The following is a 25,259-nucleotide window of genomic DNA, read 5'->3' as shown; positions in this document are numbered from 1 at the left end:
TACATGTAGTCATAGCTATTATCCTTTTCCTCAGATTTTTCTCCAGGATGCCAGGGGGTTTCTATGGCTTCTGGCATGGGGGACAAATCTTTTGGGAATTCCTCTGATGTCCACATTTGATTGCAATGTGGTACATCAGCAGGAGGTTTTCCTCACCAGTCTTTTGCTCCTTTCACCTACTAATTCTATAAGTCCAGTTAAAAAGCCCAATCTAATACATTTTGAGCAAGTATTTTGGAAACTTATGTTCATGCTGGGCATTATCACAGATCACATCAACTTTTCTCCAAATCTTTCTTTTTCAAGGTCAACTACCCTTTTTTTTTTTTTTTTTTTTTTGTAATTTATTGTTCTTCACTGTGTTAAAGATCTCTTCATTGTTTCAGTTATAGGTGAGAAGAAGAACCAATGACTACTGCTCTACCAGTTTATCCTGGTGGGTAAGGCCATATCTGTACTGAACATCAAACAGCAGTAGCCTAACATTGTGAAGCACAGCAACTGTCTTCAGCTGGTGTAACGGTTGGAGATCTGGCTGCTAAAAACACAGCTTGGCTTAAGCCTGTTCCTCCCATGATTTCTGGCTAATGCAGATTTACCAAAACAATAGAGAAAAAGAAAATATCTTTGAAACTGTCATATTTCAAGTGTAGTCTGGCATGTTAATGGCATTAGCTTCAGGTACAGCTACTGCAAGACATGGTATAGCTTTGACTTTTTTTGTTGGCCACTGTAGATTGAAGAAATTGTGTTTAAACATGCCGGTGTAGGTTCCAAACGCTTTAAAAAGAAACGTACAATAACTATGATGTAGATCTCTTAAGGATTAGATCAGAAGGCATATGCACTTGTGAATGTCATGCCTGCTGATTGTAATGGACGTGTGTTAGGAGAGGACTGTGAATAGCTGAGCTCTGTGTGGGCACAAGATGAGAAATACTCCTACTCATTGTCTTGGCTTTGTACACATCAAGGAAGTAGTTGTGACCTGGTTCTGTGAACATGACAGTAATTCCTTATCTTTTGGATACCAGAACATCTATATTAGTTTTCTTTTGAACAGCTGTTTAGGAATTACAGCTGTAGGATTTAGTTTATTTGTCATCAGGAAAGGCTAAGAATGTTGCTTGAGTAATAAAGCCATTTAAGTAATAACCTTTGAAACTGGAGGAGAGCAATGAAATAGCATTATTGATCAGCTCATTTCTCCTCTGTGAATGTTAAATAGTATTTAAAGATTTCCAACAATAAACAGATTGTTTTAAAGTTTGGGAAAAGCACAATGTGGAGTAAAATTAGAGCCGCTTAGCCAGTGAGACACAAGTTATTCAGAACAAAATACTGCTTTTAAGGACAGGAGTGATAGGAATACTTCTCTTGCCCTTGTGTTACCTGCTTTGGGAATTCACCTTAATGAAATATATTGCTATCTAGTGCTTATGTGAACTTTCGCCTGAATATTCTTTTGAAGCACTTTGTCATTGCCAGTGAAAATAAGGTGAAATCTCCGATCTTTGGGAAATTGCAAACAGCTTTACAGGCTAAAGATACAAAGGGAAGCAAATTCCCGGAGAAAAGAGAATTGTCACTGATTATTTTTTGTTTTAAATTTCTGTTCCAAATCTGGGAATTTGGTGACCAGTTTCCCCACCCAAATGTGGCTGATTTTAACAATTATTCCAGGCTGACAGTGCTGTAAATGAGGGGAGATGCAAGCATATTGTTGCAAAAGAAAGCAAAGCAGTTTTGCTCTCCAGGAGTCCGTATCGATACTCCTCCAAACAGCAAGTGGGGAAATGGCACCAATAGTGCTGCTCATGCACACAGCACAGGAATCTTCCATGGAGACTCCATGGAGAACCCCTGAAATCTGGGTGCAGGGTAAAGAGCAAAAAAAGTACATTTTCGGAGAGGTGGGGAGGGTTGAGTTTACCACCCAGTGAAGTCACTGACAGCTGCAAAGACCTGGGCCGACCTGATAGCCCCAGCACTTGGTTTGAGGTATTTCCAAATACACCATTCCCTGCCTGTTGCCTTGAGAGAACAGATGGAAAGTGTTACTAGTAAAGCACGTTTTCATAGTCTTTCTGGTTCTCTTTAGCAAGAGCCTTAAAAAAGTCTTCAGACAAATTAGTGCCTGAAGGTAGAGGAAGTCTTTAGCAGTGCTGGAGAACTGCTGACTCAGCCGGTTCTCAGAGCTGCAGTCACACGGACCAGCTTTCTGCCTGTGGCGTTTCCACTGTGGATGGTGGTTCCTTCAGAATCAATTACATTATGCTCAAATGTTGTCTTAACTTTAATGAGTCCAGTTAAATCCTAAGGGTTACTCATGAGCCATAGTTCAACAAATGGCATACGCAGCAAAAGTCAACATGTGACCCAAGGAAAGATCAAATCAGATAAGCCTGATCTTACCAGGATGTGGATGCCTGCATTTTGCTGCCTTCTAACCTCATGTGCTTCTGCCCTACACACTGCTGAGCCCGGCCATGTCCCTGCCTGCATCTCAGTGCGGGGTATAAGAGCACAACAGCAGTGGAGTGAAGGGTTTCACAGGGGGCTTAAGTGCATACATGTGGCTGTATGTGTGACCATATGCGCATCGTGAGTTATAAAGATTCTACAGAGAAATGTACGTACTTCGAAATAACACACAGTAATTATTAATTAGACGGTTTAGAATTATTTGGGCTGGATACTCAACTGAGAAGAGTTAGCATCTCAGATGGTTTATTTTTACCTGTGCAGTGCTGCTGAGCTCCTGTTCTTTACAGAAAACTATCATTCTCTTGCCCCTGTGGGAGCAGCTTTTCTCTCTAGCTTGGTGTGACATCACTGGAGATCTGGGTTGTGCATTTGCCATGGCAGTCCCAGATATGTGTTCATTCAGTGCTACACAGAGCAACAGAGCGGTCTGAAGTGAGTTTGTGAAGTCCTTACCCAGGCCATCTGGGACAGAAATATTTCACCTTGGAGACTTGAAAGAAACTTATTTTTTCCACTTGATTATAGGTGCAAAATCCATCTTTTGCGTTGCATGGGATCAAAAAGATTCAAACCAATATTCTGCATACTAAGAACATCATTTTAAAACAACACTAATTTTTACTTTAAAATAAATGTTCTTTAGGACATTATTTCAAGCTGGGAAAATGCTTTGTCTTCCATTAATCATGTGGCATGTTCAGTTTCAAAGAAGCAAGGCTGTTTTTAAATCATGTAAGATCTAAAAGAAGAACCGAGTCTGGAAACTTAATTGTTTCTTTGTATGTTCTATAAAAGTCAAATATAGCTGAACTAAATTTTTCAAAATCTGTTAAAAAGTTTGTTTGCAGGCTTAAATCGTCTCTGCCAAATTTCAGCTGAGAATGAATATTCATCCTGATGTTGATTTAGAAAAACATTTAAGCAGATGGGTTAATTTAAGCTTCTACGTCATGTGGGCTGTGCATGTGCTGAACATCAAACATGTTTTTAAGTCTTCTGCTGTGATAAGGAAGGAGATGTTTCATGTTGAAAATGGGTTTTTTTTGAGAACTTCCATGCTTTCATGTGGAAAATCTGTTTCTCCTAGAAAATAAAATATGATGGAACGAAAGCTCTTTGCAGCGGGGAATAGAACTACTAATAAAGAAATTGTTGGTCAAGATCTTATTCTTTCTGATACGTAGCCAAATGAATGCAGCCAAAGGGAACTCTGCCTGGAGGTGTACCTTTCAAAGTCCTCTGTAAAAGCCTTTGACTTTAAAAGGCATTTGATGGAACCTGTAGAGAAGGGACATCTGAGCTATTGAGTTTGGGTGCTCATATTGAAGAATCTGCAGTCTCTCATCATTCAGGCTGTGGTCCCACGGCCGGGCAGAGGGCTGATATCTCTGGAAGCACCTCCTAACTGCCCTGGCTACCAGTAATTGGCCTCTTTGGTGTCTCTGCTTCCAACATGCTCGGACCATTGGCCGAAATGCAGCTGGGGGCAGATTGATATAGATTGACTAAGTCCTGGGAAAAGTACCTAGATAATGATCTTAGTTTGGGAAATTGATTACTCCTTTCTTCTGTGAGGAAGGTGAAGGTACTGTTCAAAGCTTGCTCTCAAAGGACCGAGCTGTGTATCAGTATGTTATTGTACAACTTGTATTTGTAATTAGAAAGTAGAATACATTGTTCAGTAATTTTGTGTGCAGACACATCATGACACAAGAACACCATTGTGCTACATGCACTCTTCCAGTGCTTTCCTCTAAAGTAAAGCCCTGTGTCTCAACCTCGAGTTGCCCATTGAACCTGCTATCAGCAAACACCAACACAGTCCCCACGGCTCTGCTAATGCTCCTCTGTGCAGACGCCTGTGGTAGAGTCAGGCAGAAGGTCCAGTCACCCTCACTTTGTGTTTTCTTATCATAGGATAACTCCTTCTACCTCTATGTGAAGTCATGATGTGAATTTTCTGGCTTCTTTCCTATATTTCAGAGTTTTTACTGGACTAACTGGGTCAGAAACTGTTTATTTGTTCAGACTGGTAGAATGCAGGATTAGGAAGCAGTCCATCTGGTTTTCCTGGTCATCTCTGTTACTTCTGATGAACTTTCTGAAACTGCATATGAATAAAGTGATGCAATATTACAGGATTTTCTATAGCATATATAAAAAAAGGCAGTGATATGTGTTTCCCTTTTGCTGACGGATTTTCTTATATTGAAAGAGAAAGACTCTAGTGTTGCAAATGCACTGCACCTCCTTACGTGATTTCAATTTTCCCATTTCCATACAAAGGATGATATCACCAGTATTTTTTTCTATTGTTATCTTGTAACTTTTCAAAATTTACCAAAATACACAAAAGTGGGAGAGGAAAGAATAAAAAGAAAGGAAGGAAGACAGAAACATAGAAAGGAAGTAAAAAAGGAAGAAAAGAAGAAAGGAGGAAAGAAAAAAATTGAAGCAGTTTTTAGTGCTTTAAGACCACCAGAGATGTTTTGAAATGTTAAAGGAAAAATCCTTGGGGAAAGAAACTGAAAAATGTGGAGACGGACAGGATAGTATTTGCTTTCACTGAGCAAAACAACAACAACGAAACAGAAGTGAGGAAAATCAAAATCACAGAATGGAAACACACATACTTTGAGAAGCTGAGATTATTTGTGGTTTCAGTCTTAAGGAGTAGAAACAGCTTCAGCATATTTTTCATCAATTTATTTTTTGAGTACCTCATGGTATGAGGAAGATCTTTTCCCAGCCCCTCCACGCCATTTGAACCTCAGGGAGGTGACAAGGGAGACTGTGACTGTCCCCTGCAAGGCTGAGTGGGAGAGCCAGTCCTTTAATATTGGTGTGAGTCAAGCCAAGATGAATTTACTGAATCCTTTTGTCTAAATCAGTTCATTTCAGCTGCACTAATGATCTTTGAGTCAAGATGGGATGTATTTTTAAATGTCTTCTCTGCCTCAGCTACTGGGTATCATTTTGACATGGTAATAGTATGGTGAGCTTCTATCTTACAGGATATCAGATAGTCCAGTTAGCTCCACCAGTCACTCAGAAGTCTCCAGATAGTGCTAATTCTGAGTGGTCCCATCTGGACTTTTTTGGAATGGAAAGTCAGGATGGAAAATCCTTGCTGATGCTCAGACCCAAAGGCCAAGGTTGGAAAAACAGAACCCAGCACACTTGCAAGAGGGCAGCTATTCCTGCATGTGTCAGTACTGACGTTTCTCCTGCACTGGTGAGAAACCACCCACAGATCCAGAACTGTGTCATGTGTTTTTTCCAGGATAACCAGAAAGGCATGTGTAGATTATCCTTACGGTAGATCAGTTGGCAGAACAAAATTGTATGTATTTAACAAACAGTTTGAAATTAAACATGATGTATTTTTAAAGCTACCACTTGGATTTCTTGCTTGAAGCAGCGATAGCAGCAAAGATCGATTCTCCTGATCAGTAAAGAAAGTTAAAATACCGACTTTTTGTACTCCTCTATTTGTAGTTACAGTAGCTGGTTTTTATATTTTAACTGTTAATTGAGGTAAAATGCAGAGAGCGTGATTGGAACCTAAACAACAATATGCCAAACTGTGTGAATTAATTACAAAGAGAAGGCCTTTTCCTGAATACCTGTCTATGTGGGTTTCCTCAGCAGCTAGGATAGGAGGCATTAATCAGCAAGTTAAGTCCTGTGTGATCACTGCTATCATTGGCAGGTTTCTAGGCGCTGTTTATTACATGGCTGTGCGTAGGGGTGGCTGAACCTCAAAAGGTTTAGAAGATTCAATTCTAATTATTCCAAGTATCAGAATGGCTGAATGCTTATCTGAAGCAAAACCTCCAAAGCCAGTTGGGAGGCTCCCAGGCAGAGCCTTCTGCTTGCCCTTCAACTCGTACCCCTGGCTGTGGCAGGATGCCTTTTGGGAAGGCTTTGTGGAGCATGGTTGGAGCAAGACATCTCTGATGTGGGTCTTCGTGGTGTGGCTTGCTGTCAAAGACCACAAAATCAAGTCTTTCAGCTGCACTGCCAGGCTAGACCAGGTAACAGGGCTGAAGGGACAGGATAGAAAAAGGGCTGCAGCTGAGTGTGATAATTTAAGGGAGGGAAGGGGGTTTCCTTGCCCTTCCTCTCTATTGCTAGCAGTGGCCAGAATGTGAATTGTATTGGGCTAAGGCATCATAGTGTTATACTACCACAAAACCAGTAGCTCACTTCAGTCTGCCTGTACCTCCCACTTTGGCCAGGCTAAGAAACAGCCCAGAACCATGCAGTAGTGATAATTTTGGAGAGACGCTTAATTGCAAGAGCTTTTTTCAGTGATATAAACCTGATTACAATGCCTGTGTTGCTGCTTTCAAGCAGCAAAGAACAAGTATTGTAGACTTGGGTTTTATAAATGAAGCTGAACTCATGTTGCCAAATGCTTGGGAATTTGAAATTGCTCTAATGTTTTCCTTTGATGCTTACTGTTTGTGATCATTATGACTCATTTTCCAGCAGAAGTCAGAGGTTGTATCTGAAAATGAGATCCCATTGTATACTTCCAGTGACGTCCAGACCCACTTCACAAGCATGAAATCAAAACAGATCACATAGAGGGGATGGGAGCTTTGCTCAGAACCTTGGGATGGGAGCAGAGCTGAGTACAGTCTATGCCTAGCACAGAGACGTGTCTGCAGAGCTGGGAATTGTTCACATTTCACAAGACTGTCCTTTCTGTTGACATTCCAACTATTACAGAAATTAACAGTGTAGTAAATGTCAGTGCTGGCATCCTTTTGTCCAGTACGCAAATAACTTTGATGGCTCCCTCCTGGAAAGACAGAGAAAGCCAGAACCCAGGTATTTTTATCTTGTTTGTTTTTTGTCTCATAGTAGAATAAATCTTCAACGTATCTTGTCTGTGTGGTGCAGGTTAAAACAGTGCCACTGCAGCTGGAAAGTTTTCTGCTAATGTGAGAGAAATATTCCAGGAATATTATGCTATTCAAGCATAACCAAGAAGTTTCTGCTTCTTTTTACCAATCCCGTTATTTCTGCATACTACTCTATAGAATACATATAATTCAAGAATTTGAATATTAGTTCTTTTCAAAGAAAGAGAATCTAGAAAGCTTTCCTGGTCATCTCATTCACTTCTTCATCTAACATTTTTTCCACCAATCTTTTCTTAATCTGTAGTAAATTTAGCTATAACTGTCATTCTGAATTATTGGTTTTATGGCATCCGGCTAGTACTTGATCTCTGCTATGGCCAAGACCATTTCCATCCCAGTTCTAGCTGAGTTATGGAGATCAAGCAGGAATCTAATCCCAACCATAGCCACAGAACCCCTTGGACTAGGAGGAAATAAGACAGTTGCACACTGAAATGAGCAGATTCTGACCAGGAGACTCTGACTGCTGTTGAAATTCTGTTGCGGAGTTCCTGGAGAGACCTCTGTAAAGTCTGGGGATCTCACTGTGCTGGAAGAATTGCATGAAATCTACCTCAAATGATACTTTGTTTTGACCCTTTACTGATATTCAATTCCGGCAGTGGGGTTTGATACATCAGGAGGAAGAAACAACTAGGTCTATTGTGAACATTCTTGGCTGCTTCGGCTATTGAGTGGTATCAGACATGTGCCAGCAGAGTCTGCTCTTAAAGTGAAGTATTTTGGTATTCGCATGACCCAGTGCAATAGCATGCAGGATGACAGTGGCAAAGGAAATGAGTCAGCATCCTGGGAATCAATGAACCAGACGGTGGTTCAGCACCATGGGAACAGAGCGCTTTGAGATGTCATCTGTAAAAGCACCTCATTAAGTAAATCACTAGAGAATGATGACAGCAGAGGCAATATTTTCAGTTCCCCTGAGGAAACACAGCTTCCACTGAAAAACTCCTGGCAGTCATTTATGGGAAAATAATATCTTGATTAACAGTTTCCTATAATGCAGGTTTTCTGATCAGTTCTTTTGTCTTCCAGCTCTAAAATGTCCTTGTGATTTGGCATCCCCATGGTGGCCTGTGCCCCCAAAATAACTGCCATCTAGGAAGTTTGTGCTTCCCTGTCAGGTTTAGCCACAGCACCACTGTGAATGACGATCCCAAATCTAAGAGCAGATGTTGCTCAGTTCTATGGAGCAAGGCAAGATGTTGGGTTTTGTCCAGGCCTGATGTAAGCAAGTTTTGCAGGGCTCACAGTATTGTTGAATTTGGCCTATTCTTATTCAGAAATGACTGTACTGCCTACTTGGCTGTCCCAGTCCGTCATCCAGAGCCAAAGGAGTCTAAGACTAGCTGGGGAATCTGAAAGTGAAATCCTGGTCCTCTTCAACTCAATGGGCATTTTGGTGTTGATTTCAGAGGGGTGAGAATTTTACCCCAAATATCCCCAATATCAGGAATACTTTCTGTTTTTGTGATTCCTTGTGTAAAATGTCAGATGCTCTTTTCCTTAGTTTTGCTTCTTTATTCAGTATAAAAGATCTGCTTGGATTATTTTAATTGGCAAAAATGTTTTTCCAATGTCTGTGGCAGAAATAGCTCTGTGGATGAAGTGCCAGGCTAAGTAGTTCCTGTTAAGTAGCCCCTCTGCAACCCTGCTGTTAACACCAGTTATTACTGCCAGACACCTCTACACAGGTTGTGTAACGTCTAAGTTTTTAGTGGCTGCTGCTGTTCTACTGTTGTTGTGGATTTTCTTTTTCTTTTACCTTTGATTCGTGGAGGAATTAAATTAAAGTCTGTGATCAAGGAGGGAAAATGGGAGAAGTGAAACCCTGGGGCCAGCGAAGGTGAAGGCAAAGCTTCTGTGGGTTGAAGTAGGGCAAGATTTTCATCCAAGAAGTCTGAAAAGTGCAAACAGACCACACCACAGACTTGATATGTGCTACCACTTGATACTGGCTCTTCTGGTGTCAACCCAGGAAGCATCAGAGGGGGGGGAGGGCGCGGGATTTCAGCAGGCAGCCGCATATAACTCCAGAGGTTTGAAGTCTTCCCATGCTGAAAGCAGGGTAGAAAAGAGAGACGTACTATTGGGAGCAGGTAAATTGGTTTTAACTTTTATGCAGGGCTTTGGGAGAGCTGAATTAATTAGAAGACTGTAAAGTGCTATCAGACAGGGCTCCTCGCAGAGCAAACATGTGAATGTGTTGGCAGCCACCTGTGATGCAGTGGTCCATTGTCAGTAAATCACTGAAGAAGGACCATGTATAGTGTGGAAATAGATCTGGAGAGCAACAGTCTCAGTGGGAAAGGAGCCATCAGCTTCCATGTTCAAGTTTGGTTGATATTCTTATGCATAAGAGAACATGGGTACAATATGAAAATATTTGGAAGTGAGAGTTTTCCAAAATACTGAAGTTTGTCTTGTTTGTTTTTTGAGCATGAGTCTCATTACTCCCAGGATGTATCTGCTGTAGAAAAAGTGATGCAAAGGATGTTCATTTTTTGATGAGTGTAGTTTAATTGTAAAGTCCTTTCCTTGAGACAAATATGCAATATGTATATCACCCATTTGGTACTGCTCTCTGGGCATCAGGATGGCCACTTAAACAGTTTCAAGAGTCCCTAAGCTGTAGTTATTGCATCCTATAAATGTTCACCTGGAATCATGGAAGTATTATTATTATTATTACTGTTTCAACTATTAGGTCAAGGTGTTCATTCCACAAGGTTTTGTGTGCCCACTTTCCAGATAAATTAAAGGTTCCTTTTCTATTTGGTAATGTTGTATAGGGATTAGTCATACTTTTTTTGACATCAGCATCTGTTCCATGACAGCTTCTCTTCTCCCTTCTCCCGTTTCTGACACAAGTAATTTACTTGTTGAGGTTTTGTTGTATTTCATAGCTGAACTTAACTTTGAAAATTTGTTGGAGAGGACATAAATAAATCAGTAGTTCACTCAGCAACACTGCTAATGTGGTTAATAAAACAATTTTTTATAAATTTGTCACAGATCTTGAAAATGGTGCCAGAACCTTTTAAATCTGAAGCCCCACTTTTCTTCCACACACCTTTCCCACCATGCAGCTCACGTTTTCAGATTCTGCAGATGGCTACGACACCAAGAATGTGAGGCACACACATGAGAATTTTAATTCTTCATAATATGGTAAATATACAAAGCCCTACGTCTGTTGCCCAGATGGCAACATCCTGTAGAACCTGCCGACTTCAGTTCTGTTAAACAATTTACAGTCAGTAGCTGTAGGACTGATATTAAGTCAGCAATCTCAATAGATAGATAGATAGATAGATAGATAGATAGATAGATAGATAGATAAAGAAGAGAGAGAGAGGGAAGGTAAAAGCAATCATTTATTTTATTTGAAAGTGCTTTTGCAGAAATACCTGCGAGGGAAATAAGTGTGTGTTTCATGTGAGGGAAGGGGGATCCCTTTGCTAATAAAGTTGTGTCCATAAGTAGACACAATTATATTACTAGCGTGATGCTGATTAAATGTAACAGGTTACAACTCTAAATAAACCAGCAATAGCATTATTTTGACTTTGTATTTGCCTTCCACTAGATTAGATGGCAGAGGGAAAGTTGTTACTGAGAGTGGTGAGGTGCTGGCACAGGTTGCCCAGAGAGGTTGTGGGTTCCCCATCTCTGGAGGTATTTAAGGCTGGATTGGACAGGGCCCTGCACCATCTGATCTAGTACTTGATCTAATGGTTGGCAGGCCTACCTGTGGCAGGGGATCTGGAACTTGGCGATCCTTGGGGTCCCTTCCAACCCAAGCCACTCTATGATTCTATGACTGTATGATTTCCTGTGAGACAAGCGTTGTCTGTTCATGTTAGAGTCTTCTTAAAACAGAAGTCTCTCTGTGTGATCAGGCAGATGGCAGTCTGTAGAAAAGCATGTCAAGGCAGCTGGGAACATCACCTTGAGTAGTGAGGGGCTTTCAGGAGCAATCCAGGCGGTTATGTGCCTGGATGCTCTCTCTGCAAAGTCTTGTATGCAGTGGGGACTACAAAGCTGTACCCTGCCTCTCCAGTCTTGGGCCCTTTTTGGAAATTCTTCCACAGTGTCCCCTGCAGAGCTGTGTGTGCTCTGGAACATGTCTAAAGCAGTTTTAACACCACTGCCATTAACTGACAGTTTGTGTCAGCTCTGCTACTGTGGCTAATGGGGGAGCAGAAGAGACAAGTGTGTATGAAGGAAAACTGCCGTGAAATTGCCTCTCCGTCTGCCTTCCCTTGTCTTGCTTCTCCCCAGTGGGCCAAATATAGGAGTCTCATTATCTCCCCTGGTTCACAGTACATGGAAGACTGATGTTTCTAAATAAGAAAAAAGTCTATAGGTGTCTCAGTAAAAATATCTCAGACCTACAAAAGTTCTTCTCTTCAAGATTGATGAGAAAATAAAGCAAGAATTTTGTGAAAATGATCATAGTGGAATCTAAACCATGTAAAACCTGCCCAAATACTCATATAAAAGAGACCAAGTATGCTGCCTGCTTAGTTAAGGTTCCTGGAGATGCTTAGGCAGCCTGGAGCTTTCCTTTCATGATGGTGCAGGTAAATGATGCAAACTTCAGCTTGGCTAGTTTTATTTCTGTACAACGGAGAGCTTTTTATTAGCTGCAGTATTTGTTTGAAATGTGAAGAGAGTTTGGGGATTCAAAAGCACTGTGGACTGAAACTGAAGAAAATATTTTTACAGCCCGCTGTGACCTGAAATCCCTAAGCTTTGCACAGCTGTAGAAAGAAATCCATTTCAGAGTCTGTTGTGTTCAGACATGAGCATAAAACACAAGCTTTCAGGCGTGTGTCCTGAGAATGAAGAATTAGGCATCTAGGGAATGAATTCCCAGCAAATATTATTTATTCCTAAATTCATCAAGCAAGTGAAAGTAAATTAGAAGTCTGGGCTGTGTTTGCATGTCAATTTGTATGCCAACAATAAGGCTACGATGTTTCAGAAATACAACATTGAAGGCGGAAAGGCCGTTTCCCCAAGTCCTGCACTGGTGTCACCCAGGCCCTGGTACCCCAAATCTCTGGGTGCAGTTGGGGCCTCTCACTGAAAAATGTCCTCATCCCCATCCAAAGCAAAGCTAAAAATAATTGTACTTGGATAATGAATTATGAAATAATTATAAAACATTCTGAGCTACAGCAAAATCAGCATGGGTCTGGAGATTAGCTGCCATGCCAAGACCTCAAACAACTGGAATAATCTAGAATGAAATTTCTATTTTAACTTATTATTTCCATGCTTTATAAATACACTAAGTCTTTGGTGTTGGTGGTCAAATTGCATCCTGTTGTTAGCACCTGGACCAAGCTGAGAAAATCCAGTTCTTGGCATGTAGAAACGAATGCTTTGGATTAACAATTCATTGCCAAATTACGTGGAAAGTGTTCTCTTGCCCGGTCACTATAAATTAGATTAATTGTAACACAGAAGCCATGGGGAGGGGGAAAAAGCAGTGTTATGCTCTGAATATCATTGTACCCATTGATTACACAACAGGAAAGTAATCCTGAAACAGAACCACTGGGCACCATGCAGAGATTCAGAATGAAAGAGATGAATGTGCTGTTACCAGTAACCACAGAGCCATGGAGCAGGGTGGTGGAAAGAGGCGTAATCAGCATAAGGAGATATTAATCACGTTTCCCACTATTAGTTTGTTGTTCACTAATGTAGATGGCATCTGGGCTTTACTCAATAGGATGGAGCTTAATAACAGGAGAGAGACTGACTTTTTATAGAGACTGATAGTTATAGGACTTGTGGGAACAATTTAAAGCTAAAAGAAGTGATAATTAGGGTAATTATTAGGAGGAAAAGGGTCACCATCACTAAGAGTCACCATCAGAGAGCAGTGAGGCCCTGGCACCAGAGCTGTGGGTGCCCCATCCCTGAAGGTGCTCCAGGCCAGGTTGGATGGGTCCTCGGCAGCCTGAGCCAGTGGGGGCAGCTCTGCTCATGGCTGGGGGTGGGGCTGGTTGCACTTTAAGGTCCTTTCTGACCCAGCCATTCTATGATTACCATCTTTACAGCAACACTTTTAGTTACACTGTCTTTCTCCAAGACATTTTTGCTCACAGAGTGCAAGCCAGAGAGGCTCCAGCTCCTGCTTCTTAGAGCAGGTCAGAGATGCCAAGGTCTCTGTGCAGGTACCAAGCTGTTGTTCCCAGCTCTTTTGTTGTAGGGCATAGCTGCAGAAATACCCTCCCACCTCATGTTTTCCATAGTGCTGCATTGCACTGCTCTACAGGAGACCAGTGGGATTTTGGAAGAAGTCTGATGTTCTCTGCATGGCTCATCTAAGCACCCATGCTCAGCTGCTTGACAAGATAGAGAGTAAGGGCTTTCAGCTTATCTGCCTAAGCAAACCTTCACCACCAAGGGTACAGAATGTTATTTTGCTTTGGTTTAGTTTAGTTTTGTTTAGTTTACTTCATTTTATTTTACTTCAGTTTATTTTCTCTGCTTTCGTCCAAGAAAATGTAAAATTTCCTCTTGAGCAACAGCCTTTTGACAGTTCTTACCAGTGGTAGTTAACACAGTTGAATGGATGTAGTGAACAAACTGCCTTGTTTCAGGTTGTTTTCTCAAGCAAACAAGAAGTCACGTGTGGATTTTTCACCTAGATAAGTGACAATCCAGGCTGGAGGGGTGGCAAGTGTGTCTCTTGCTGAGCATGCCAGGCTGGGAGGCAGGAAGCTGTTCTCTACCCTGTTGTTCACCTGCTTGGAGACACAGGGCAGCTCCTATGACTTGCTTTGCTGGCTGTGAAATGTTTTAACTGAACCTTCCCATCAGGAAGCGTTCTGCGATTTTATAGGTAGGAAATGTAATACACAGTGCATAATATAATTTCTAATTTTATAGCGTGGTGGTATTTCCATCTATGCAACATCTCATTTAAGCACCTGATATAGAAGGATCAGGGAACAGTAAATGCCAAATAAGGTAATTGTTTTATGTGAGTATACTTTTTCTGTAGTTGCATAGGAATTGGACTCAGTAATCCTTATGGGTCGTCCCAACTTGGGATGTTCTATGATTCTACGATGTGGATGTGAGATCAGGTGTTTTACATGTATCCCGACATATAAAACATCCTAAGGAGTAATCCCAGCACACAGTAAGCAAGGCCTTTAGGTCTGTTGAGAGAAACAAGTGCTTGGAACACAAATGTTCATGAATATTTACATTCCTCCAGTATGATGTCCGGTCCTATTCATATTGTCCTTTCCTTGCACTGGAGCCAAGCTTTGAATCAAAACTCTTGTCACAAGCCCACAACTACAAGTCAGTCGCTACCTGTTCTTTGTACAAGGAAGCAAATCAAACAAAGTAGTTCACATTTATTTATTTATTAGATGTGCTCAAAGTGTGGATTGCTTGAGAACACAGGCTTCATTTTACCTTTGAGTATCTTTAAAGAAATCAAACTGTTCTCTGTTGACTTTGGCCACAAGCAGTAGCTACAGAGCAACCTCGCTCAGTCGTGCCTTGTGCATTGTGGAAAATCCTTCAAGGTTAGCAAACTTCAGACACAGAGTTACGTAAATGCAGTAGGATGCCTTTGAAGAAAACGGCTGATTGTCCAAGAGCAGTCAGCGTGTGGGTATAATATTAGAGCTGAGAAGGAAAGAGAGGAGGATCCTTCAAAGGGTGGTCATTGTATTCTACCCCATTTTCTGCAGAAAATATTTCCTGTGCTATAGAAAAACAGAATGTTGTGTGTGTAACATAAACCCAGGATAGAATGCATGCTTCAAAGACACCTTGGGCCTACTAGTAAATTCATGCTACCCCATGGGCACGGCAGTAGTGGAGGGCATTGTTCAGCAATTTACATTAGCACGTGCTTTATCCTTTTTTGACATCTGGGATGCTGTTGAAGGACATGACTGATTTCCAGTACCTAAAAAGTGCCATTGATTTCAACCTGCAATATGAAGGTAGTTACTATCCTAATGATTATGAAGCATTCCTGAATTCAGTACCTTCAGTGACTGATAATTTAGTGTGTCCAACTGTATTTTATCATATAAGCAGCTTCCTTCTTGAGAAATAATAACTGATTTGTTGCCTACAATTGTAGCTCATTTCTTATTTAAAACATTTCTTAGGTCTAGTAACTTAAGTGCCTAATCTGATCTCCTCTTGTATTCTATTAAAAGCAAACACAATGTCAAATGTTTGTATAAAATCACATGCTTTTTCCACTTCCTTTATGTTTCTTCTCACTTTTGAGGATGAGTGAAGTAGTAACACAAGCTTAAATTTGGTCTTTGCTTTTTTATGAGGATGAAGGCATACTAATGTCTGCTGTGTAGCAGATGATGCTTCTGGATTGTTCAAGGACATGAATAATTAAAGCACACATTAAGTCTTAGTAGTTGCAGTTTTATAAAAGGGTTGTACTTGTGGCTGAATACTTTTCTTAACTGCAACACAGAAAACGCGTGCACAGCAGACGTTGGCAAACAAGTTCAAAACTTCATAATTAACTGGCTGTCAAAAATTTGGAAGCAAAACACAGGAGGTGGTTAGAAAATCAAAGTATGATGTGTTTTTAATCACAAAACACAAGGAAAATTTAAAAATTTATGAGTAATAAATCTATATTGTTGGTACCAAATGGCTCCCTTTGCAGTCCTTTAATGTAACACCTGTGCTTCCTCTCTGTGAATAACGACCCATTTTTTGACTGCCTGAGGAGCAGTGCAAGAGTAGGTTTGCAGGCTCAGGAGAACAAAGTCAGGTTCCCAGACTGAGTTCTGACTGCACTTTAGGATTCCATTTACAGTCTGTTTGGTTTGTAATTCAAATCGCTCCAGACCAGAGTTAATGTTTAGACCACAGCCACCTGAAATTTGCTTCAGGGCTGAAGCTCAGCCAGATTGCGAATGGAGGAAACACTTGAGGTTTGCTAAATACAGTTAATAGGGGATTAGAAGCTGTGTTTTTTATGGTAGTGCAGGGAGGTCTGTAATAGAAAAAAACCTGAAATGCAAATATATAACTTCAGCCATGCTAGGAAAGATGCAACTGATTGCTCCCCAGCTGTCTAGTACCTGTTCTTTCTATTGTTACTTAAAGGGAAAATGAGAGGAAGAAAGTTAACAAAGCTCTGATAAAGTCTATGGTGAGAGTCTACTGCAGGTGCTGCTGGCTGATGGGAAATGACCCAGTGGTGAGGTGACTGGTCTGTGAGTTATGAGATCCAAGAGATCCTTGTCTTTCTGCTGCAAGTTTGGTGTGTAGGCAAAGACTGCCAAAGCTTTGTTTTTGTTTTCCATTGCTTTTTAATAGCCACACTCATTTAGCTTGGGGCACCTTCATGGTGAGCGCGTTCAGTGCCTCATGAAGTGGGGTGTGGGCGCAGGCATCGTACAAGTATTAACTGCTGTCCTATAAATCAGAGTCACAGAAATTGAGAGCTGGGAGGATTCTTGGAGGTCTTTGAGCTGGATGAAAAAGGATCAAATGTAGCTAAGCCATACCCAGCAAACATTCGTCTTAACATTTTCTTTAAAACTCTGGCAAAGGAAATTCCACATTTCTAGGTTGCCTGTTCAAGTGGTATTTATCTAAACTTTGTCTGCATAATTTCAGTGGAGATTCCACACTCCTAGGTTGCTTGTTCCAGTATTTCACCACTGAAGCAGAAATGTTTTTCTAATACCTGATCTAAGTTGTCTTTGCTAGAGATTATGCTGAACCCTCATCTTTCCTCTTCCGCTGACTACGAAGATCAATCAATCATTCTTCTCTTCTTAGAAGTCCCTGCATGTTGGAAGACTCTTGTCACATTCATTCCTCAGTTTCCTCTCTTCCAGACTAAACAACACCCAAGTCTTCTTTATCCTCCTCTCAAATGGCAGACTCGCAGCTGCAGCTGGCCATTACAGCAATTTTTATATTGCCAAAAATGTATGTAGCCCAGTGGTTTCTCCAGAACCAAAAGGATTTACTTTTATGGAACTCCTTGCAAATTTAGTCCTGAAGTTAAGAGGCTCAAAAACTGGTATGGATATAGGAGGCAGTTGATATGGTTAGAAAACTAACATCAGAGAACTCTGGGCGATTCCACCAGTTTTACAGCTTGCATGCCTGTATGTGGAACTAGGTTTTAACTTGACAAAACTAGATTTTAAATGTTATGATTAATTTAGAAAAAAATAATGCTTTCCCAGAAGAAGGAACAGGCTGAGGAAGAGCTCGCCATTTTGGGAGGGAAGCTGAGAGCAGGTGAGTCAGAGGGGACACAGATGCTGTGTGGCTGTGGGGAGCACCTCGCAGATGCACACTTTTTTTTGCTCTCTCTCCTTCTGGCCTAGACATCCAGTTTGCTATTTTCTTATCCTGTCTGAGATTTCAAGGAAAACAACTCCAAAAAACCCACAAACTTCCAAAATTCCAAACTCTGAGAGCATTTTTTTCCACTTATTTATTTATTTTGCTTTTAGGAGAACAAGGACTTTAAATCTCCAATATAAATCTCACGATCTCAATTGATTTTGAGAACTTTGTCTTTACTAAACAAAGGAAGACTTCTTTTTAAAAACAAACACAATGTCCTCAATCCTCAAATTTCAGAAGACTCAAATCTTTACCAGGTCATCAAGGATGAACTGCTGTTTGTTTGTTTCTAATTTTCTTTTTCAGTTATTATTTCTCTAATGCGGTAATTTACTAAGAACCTGGCTTTGCTTTATAAAATAGATTTGGTCAGAAGACTTTTAGTCAGATAAGGCCATAATTTGTTTCTGAGTCCTTTTCTTTGAAGACTGCCAGTAGGTAGCATGTAGCATTAGAGGCATGGGGCAGCTGCTTGGTTTTCAGAGCCTCTCCTGCAGGGTCAGATTGTCACTGCAGTGTCCCTACTTCTGCCATAAACAGAAAACAGGGGAGGTTTCCAGGCACCTGCAGCTGACTCAGAGTATCTCCAGCAAAGTGCAGCAGCTCCTGTGGCCAGCACGTTTTGTGGCACAGTGGCTTGGCCAGGATTTCATTCTTTCTTTAAATCTGAGCAGGAAATAGCAAAGCGAGACATGCATCTTTGATATCCATAGGGAACACTACTGCCTGCTGCCCAGTGCTAGCAATGTTGCATAATAGAAGATCTGGTACTGCAAAGCTCTCAGCTGTCTCTTCAATCTGCTTCTGAAGAAATCTGCATGATAGGCGTGATTTAGAATGCAGTTTTAGCATTATCCCAGTTATTCATATTGCCTGACAACACCACTTCTATGGCAGTAGTGGATGATGTGCTAACTTACCTGCTGCTGGACTAAAACACTGGCTCCATGATATCTTTGTGTTTGATTCACCTTGTCCATTCAAGTAGGGGAAAAATGAAATCTAAGGAAAAAAACAAGCTTCAGCACCTCTCATCCCACTTATCTGCCCACTGTTTCAGAGGGGTGGCTGAGGGAATTGGGATTGTTCAGTCTGGAGGAGTCTCAAGGAGGAGACCTCATCACTCTCTACAGCTGTCTGAAAGGAAGTTGCAGCAAGGTGGGGGGTTGGCCTCTTTTGCCACCTAACAGTGCTAGGATGAGAGGTGATGGTCTTAAGCTGTTCCAGGGGAGCTTCACGTTGGATGTTAGGAAGAATTTCTTCTCAGAGAGTGGTGAGGTATTGGCACAGGCTGCCCAGGGAGGTGGTGGAGTCACTGTTCCTGGAGGTGTTCAAGGAACATGGAGATGTGGCACTGAGGGACATGAGTGAGCATGGTGGGGATGGGTTGATGGTTGGACGTGGTGATCTTAGTGGTCTTTTCCAACTTTAATGATTCTATGATTCTATTAATCTCCATTCTCACTGGAGGAGGTTAGCAATAAATCACAACCAATACCTTACTCAACTTAGTACTAAACAACAAGCTCCCTCAGAGGTTAAAGCAAGCCTGTAAGTGTTGTTATTCCCAAGCCAACATCTGTGGAGATGATTCATCTACCTGGAACAACATCATGAGCTCTGTTTCCACAGCACAAATTTACAGCTCTCTCTATCAACAGGATTAAGAAGCCTACTCTCAGGATCACCATGATTTAATTACATTCCTTAAGCAACAAACCTGATTACTGCTTGTACACCTTAGATGGGGGCCTCTGCACTGTTCTTTACTGCACAGTTGCAACCTGACCTGAATTATATGTTGTTGGAAAAGTTCACCTGTGGAAGTTTAATTTTTGTGCCGTCTCCAATATCCCTACCCTTATGAGTTGTTAGATGAATGATCTTCATTCCAAAAACTTCTGAATGTCTGAACCTCATCTGGCAGATACAGCTGAAAGAATCTCTCTTCTACCGTGTGCAAAATATGTGGTAGATATCTGTTATCTACCTAAGGAGAACCTCATCTATGGTAATGATACCAATTGCTTTGTACCAGGGTAAGGAATCAGAGCTGGGAGAATTGCTAAAACATGGTTTGTGCAAAGATTCAGACAATTTGTTGTCCTGATGGCCATTTGTGGTCCTGATGTCCTGATGTCCTCATGCTATTCACATCCCCTTCACTGACTGCAAACAGGATTTAAATTCAAGAATACAGACACACATTAATTAATTGTTGCTATTGTTGTTGATGATGGCAATGAATTCAAAATTCCTCGGGGACCAATATGGTTGTCTGCTTTGACCTGTGGTGTAGAAGAAGCCAAAGAATTTGACCTTGCTATTTTTACATTTTTTTCCCCCTACCAAGTACATGAAATATCAATGACGTTAATCTGCAATTGAGCAATGAGTGCATCTTTTAGAAAGGCATCCAATCTTGATTTCAGATTCCAAGTGATGATAGAATTACAAGACCCAAGAGAAGTTACTCACATTTGTTTAAACAAACAAAAAGTATTTCCTACTTGAATGACATGAGCTTCAGCTTCTAATCTGGAGCTCTGCTTGTCCTGCCTGTTAGAATACACATCACTCTAACAGCATACATCTTTTCTGATATAGATTTTATAGAATATGAAAGGAAATTATTGACAAGTTTCTTAGGAAAAAATCTTAATGAACACTAAATGTTTCAGGAAAGAAAATAAAATCGCTGTTGCTGTTTGACTTATTAGACTTGGCTTTAAAAAAAGTATGATCTTTTTTAAAACCAAATGTGATAATGCATGTCATATCTAGGAAAAGGTGCATACCTTCAAATATTTCCATTTGAAGTGTACTGAAAAATTACAGAAGAGAAATTGTATTGATTTAAAATATTCTGAAACAAAAAAGTACCCCATAGACATATTTTAGCTGTTCTCAATTTTAATCACACTTCAATTCCAATTTTATTCACATTTAGATTTCTTTATCACAGCTTTGGGCTCTAACTTCCTTGTACAAAAAGGTTATGCTTATTAAACTAATGCCTATGTGTATTCTTGCTGCTATGTAAAAATGTAGGAAATTTTTTCTACAATACAAGTGCTGGTGAAAATATAATGTGCTTAAGTTTTAATGATGTAGAAAAAAATTCAAGAATTCCAAAGTCCCTGGAACTAATGAACAAGTTGTCATTTCCCTCAATAGTGATTTTATTTGGAACCTCTGTACTAACTTAAGGAACTCTTGTCATACTTCTCTATCTGTAAACAATCTCCATGTTTTTCTTTCTGAAAACAGCCCCCAAAACCCAAAAGGCTTAATCTGTGTGAGGAAATAAAGCCTGAAATTCACATTTCAAGAAAGCAGACAGTTGACTAGAAAGTGAGTGTTTGTAAAAATACAGATGCAAAACCCAGACATTTTCCTGTTTGGTTCTGCTGTTGGATTTTCAGAAACTACTTTTCTAGCCATTTCCTTTCCCATTATTCTTAATAAAGATTTTCTGGGTTACGAACTATTTTCTTTGGGCCAGGCATAAGGTGCTAAAGTGTTTTCTCTGGAATTTAAAGATTCTTTTTTTTTCGTGAGGGTAGGTATGTTATTCTGCACTGAGTGGGAAGTCTGAAGGGGGAAATCTTACAAATAATTAATTTCAGTAAAGGTAAAATTCTGTTTGCTCTTTAATTGACTCCTGGGAGAAGGGAGGCAAAAATAAATCAAGATATTCTACTTTATGACTTCCAACTTCTATGGATTTCCCGTTGGTAATGTTTCACTTACTATGGTCAAGGACTTTGTGTAATGAAGTAGGTTAATATGTATAGGAGAGTGTCTCCGCCAACAAGGTTTGCTTGATCCTGGACCAGTAAACACAAGGCTTTCTGTTTAAGTCATCTGTGCCAGCCACCCCTGTTAGACTGTCTATTTCACTTCCACTGCAGCAGCCTCATTTAAGCTGTACCTGCCAACTTGTGACCAAAAATGGTGTATTTTTAATTTGCCTGAGATCACACACTTTGACATAAAACCACAAAAAGGATCAATTTCATGGCTGCTGCTACTCTTTACTTCTCCAATGGTTTCAAAAAAGGGAAGGGAGAGGGGGACAGGAAAGAAGCCATGTAGTCTGTGCTTGAAAGGGATGGGAACATGGAGGGGGTTGTCCTGCTTCCCAGAGCTGGAGCTAAGACCACTGGTAGGTGTTTCACTATTGCAATCCACTATGCTACCGATGCACAGTAACTCTTGCCTGACTTAAATATTCCTTTGCTGTGATGATCTTATCTGATGGCCAGCTTTTTTTTTTATTAGAAAAAGTGGAGGAATGAAGGGAAAAAAACAGCGGAAGTCGCCTTCCTAAATTGCTAGATTTTCCTGGCAGATATATAATCTACTGTCCAGAATCCCTCTAGCATTGGTGTCTGCTGAATTCCTCATAGGCCTGTTTGTATTCCAAAGAAAATTACTGCACTTGTCTTCAGCTGTTGCCTCTGTTGGAGGTCCTCATGGAGAAGCCAAGAGCTGGGGTGAATAAGGTCTTGGAGTACAGAAATAGCCTGGGATTTCTGGCTCTTCTCCCACATGTCCCATTAGATCTCTATGTGTGTTATATTCAAAAAGCATATAGAAATAGAAATGTAAATGCATTTGTGTAAATGAAAGTACATATAAATAATATAGGTGAGTTATAAGAAGAATAAACTGGAAAGTGGTCTGGGACTCCTCCTAAACCAGTGCTGAGGCATATACATTTTATTTCAGGTTAATCAAGGAAAACTAGAGGAAGGCATAAGTAAATTTAACCATGCTGTGAAACCTCAAAGATGCCATAGCCACATTCTCTAAAGAAAGATGGTGACTAATAATGCTGAGAATCTAAATGCTGTACCTTGATGTTGCTGCTAATGTCTTAACCAGTTGTTAACACTTCCGTTTCCAACAGCTTAACTCAGCACAATTTTAAGGTCTGGAGATGGAGTGCCCTCTTTCTCTTCAGGTCAGGATTCCTTTAAATACTTCCTTTTATCTTGCTTGCAACTATATTTGCGTGACAAAAGCATTGTTCTGGGAGTCACTAGCAGGCCAAGTTCCTTTTAATCTTACAAGGCTTGCTCGTGTGCATCATTCCAGACACGTTATGCAAATTTTCAAAACACTGAGTAATCCTTATGTTGTTGATATGCAGAAACTGTCACAATCAACTTCTTTATTATTTTCCCTTCTTCTCTTTCTGACAAGTCTCTTCATGTGAAATTACCCCTAGAATCATAAAATGGCTCGGGCTAGGAAGGGACCTTAAAGTCCACCTCGTCACAATCCCTTGTTGTGGGCAGGGCTGCCACTCACCAACCCAGGCTGCCCAGAGCCCCATCTAACTTGGCCTTGAGCACTTCCAGGGATAGGAACCACAACCACAGTGAGCTCCTTCAGCCTGTCTTTATAAGAGAGGTGCTCCAGCCCTCTGAGCATCTTTCTGGCCCTTCTTCTCCCAGCAGGCCAGCCTTCTGTTGATGCAGCCCAGGATAGAGTTGGCCTTCCAGGCTGCAAGCACAAACTGCTGGCTCACGTACAGCTTTTTGTCCACATGAGCTCCCAACTCCTTCTCCACAGGGCTGTTCTTATATCTGGGATCACCCCAACCCAAATGTAACACCCTGTGCTTGGCCTTGTTAAACCTTATTAGGTTCTTGTGGTCCACATTCTGAGCATGTCCAGGTCCCTCTGGAAGGCTTCCCTTCTGTCTAATTTACCAACTGCACCACTCAGCTTGGTGTCACCAGCAAACCAGCTGAGGGTGCACTCAACCCCAGTGTCCATGTCATTGATGAAGATGCTGAAGAGCACAAGTCCCAAGACAGACAGACAGACCCCTGGGGCACGCCACTCGTCACCAGCCTCTACCTGGACAAAGAACAGCTGATCTCAGCTCCCTGTGACCACCCAACCAAGTCCTTCTCTGAGTGGTAATTCTCTGTGCGACGTGTCAGGTAATACACTCCACCTACTGTTCTCCTGCCCCGCAGCAGCACCTGTGGGCTGCAGCCTGAGCCGGCAGGGCAGCGCAGTGCAGGACGCAGCAGCCGGACGGCTCCCGCTGCTCGTAGCGGCCACGCGCCAGCCGTTAGCAGCATGAGCAGCACCTGCCCTGCAGGCGGAGCCTCGCGCCCTTCGCCACACGGTGTTGCAGGCGGACACGGCTCGGTGCTTCCCCGGCGCTGCGTCGTGTTCTGCAGCAGTGGCTGCGTGTGGGGCTGGTGGATGCAGTGGGGTTCTTGACCTCTCTGAGGATGAGGAGACGCGTTGCAGGTCAGCAGAGGGACGGCGGGAGCACAAGATCCCCGAGGTAGGCATGGCACGCTCTGTGGCAAGCACAGTGTGCATCTGCTCTGTGAAAAGGGAGCGAAGGCCTCACTTCAGTTTGTATCAGACTTGAAATGTAAGAACCTCACCCGAAGCTCCTTTCAAAACAAACAAACAAAATGCGAGTTATTTTCCCAGGAATTGGTTACAGACAGCTTTTCTTAAGAAACGCGTGCTCCAGGGTTGGCTCTGCACTCTGGTGCTCGTCACATCACTTTGTATTTATTTTAATCCCCCCCCAGTACCGTGTAATACTACTTTACACACTTCTTTCAACCTACAGTGCTGAAAAGTCAAGTGAAAATACGCACGCGAACCGCCCAGAAGTCTCATAATAAGATTATGGGGATGCCTGAGATCACGCAGCAGAAACAATGGGGTTGCACAACCGCTGTGCGCGGCGCTGCCGGGTTCGGTGGGGGCAGTTGGTACATGCTGGTACTTCTATCGCCCTGCAGCCAGAACGTGATTTAAGGTGCCCGTGACAGCGTGTAGGTGAGTCTTAGCCATAGCGTGTCTTATAGAGTAAAGCATGATATAGCAGGCTGAGAAAATGGCAGGGAAATAAGCTGATTAAATTAGGAGAGGTGGGAATGGTAGGAGGAAGCGTTGCTTCAAATTGCCAATCACCCGCGCTGCTTTTGTTGCTCATAGAGCTCCGACTGGGGAGAATATGACTGCACATGGATAGAATAAAACAAATAGCCCAAATACAGAGTGTGTGCTGTCATGAATCAAAAATCTTATGCTTCAGGGATTAAAACTATCCCTTAAATATCAGGGATTAAGAAAGGAATTTAGTGATGTGGTGTTACCTCTTTCCCATGCCAGAGTTTGTTTTCATCTTCTGGAGCAGCTAAATAGCTAACCTAGGCACACCTGGGAACCGCTGGGGAAGGCATTAGCAGTGGGTGCACCTCTCAAATATGTGCTTTTCAGATACAAAGAGATTCCTCTGGTTTGCAGCTATTCCAACAAGTGTTGCTCAAAGCAAGTTTCTTTTTGAGCTGACTGGCTGTGTTTCTCCTCCACGGCACAGGGTCTGCATCTCCTCTGGGACTTTTTAGGCTCTTGTCCATATTTGTGATACTGCGAGTGTGTTTCTCA

At 41.6% G+C, this 25,259-nt stretch overlaps 1 long non-coding RNA gene across 10 annotated transcripts in view; it reads left to right on the top strand.

Annotated features, from left to right (window-relative positions):
* The window catches only part of LOC122157305, a 302,268-nt gene that overhangs the window by 102,392 nt on the left and 174,617 nt on the right, over nucleotides 1–25,259 (top strand). The window contains exon 1 of one of the 10 annotated variants that reach the window (XR_006167842.1): nucleotides 385–436. The exons of the other annotated variants lie outside the window; for them this stretch is intronic. This is a non-coding gene — a long non-coding RNA (uncharacterized LOC122157305). Of the gene's footprint in view, nucleotides 1–384; nucleotides 437–25,259 lie in introns of those variants that run through there. 10 annotated transcript variants of the gene reach the window in all.

The sequence above is a fragment of the Centrocercus urophasianus genome, unplaced genomic scaffold, assembly GCF_019232065.1.
Source record: "Centrocercus urophasianus isolate 14NV4802_14NV808 unplaced genomic scaffold, USGS_Curo_1.0 seq_10, whole genome shotgun sequence".
Taxonomy (NCBI): Eukaryota; Metazoa; Chordata; class Aves; order Galliformes; family Phasianidae; genus Centrocercus; species Centrocercus urophasianus.
This window is presented reverse-complemented; position numbering and strand designations above follow the sequence as displayed.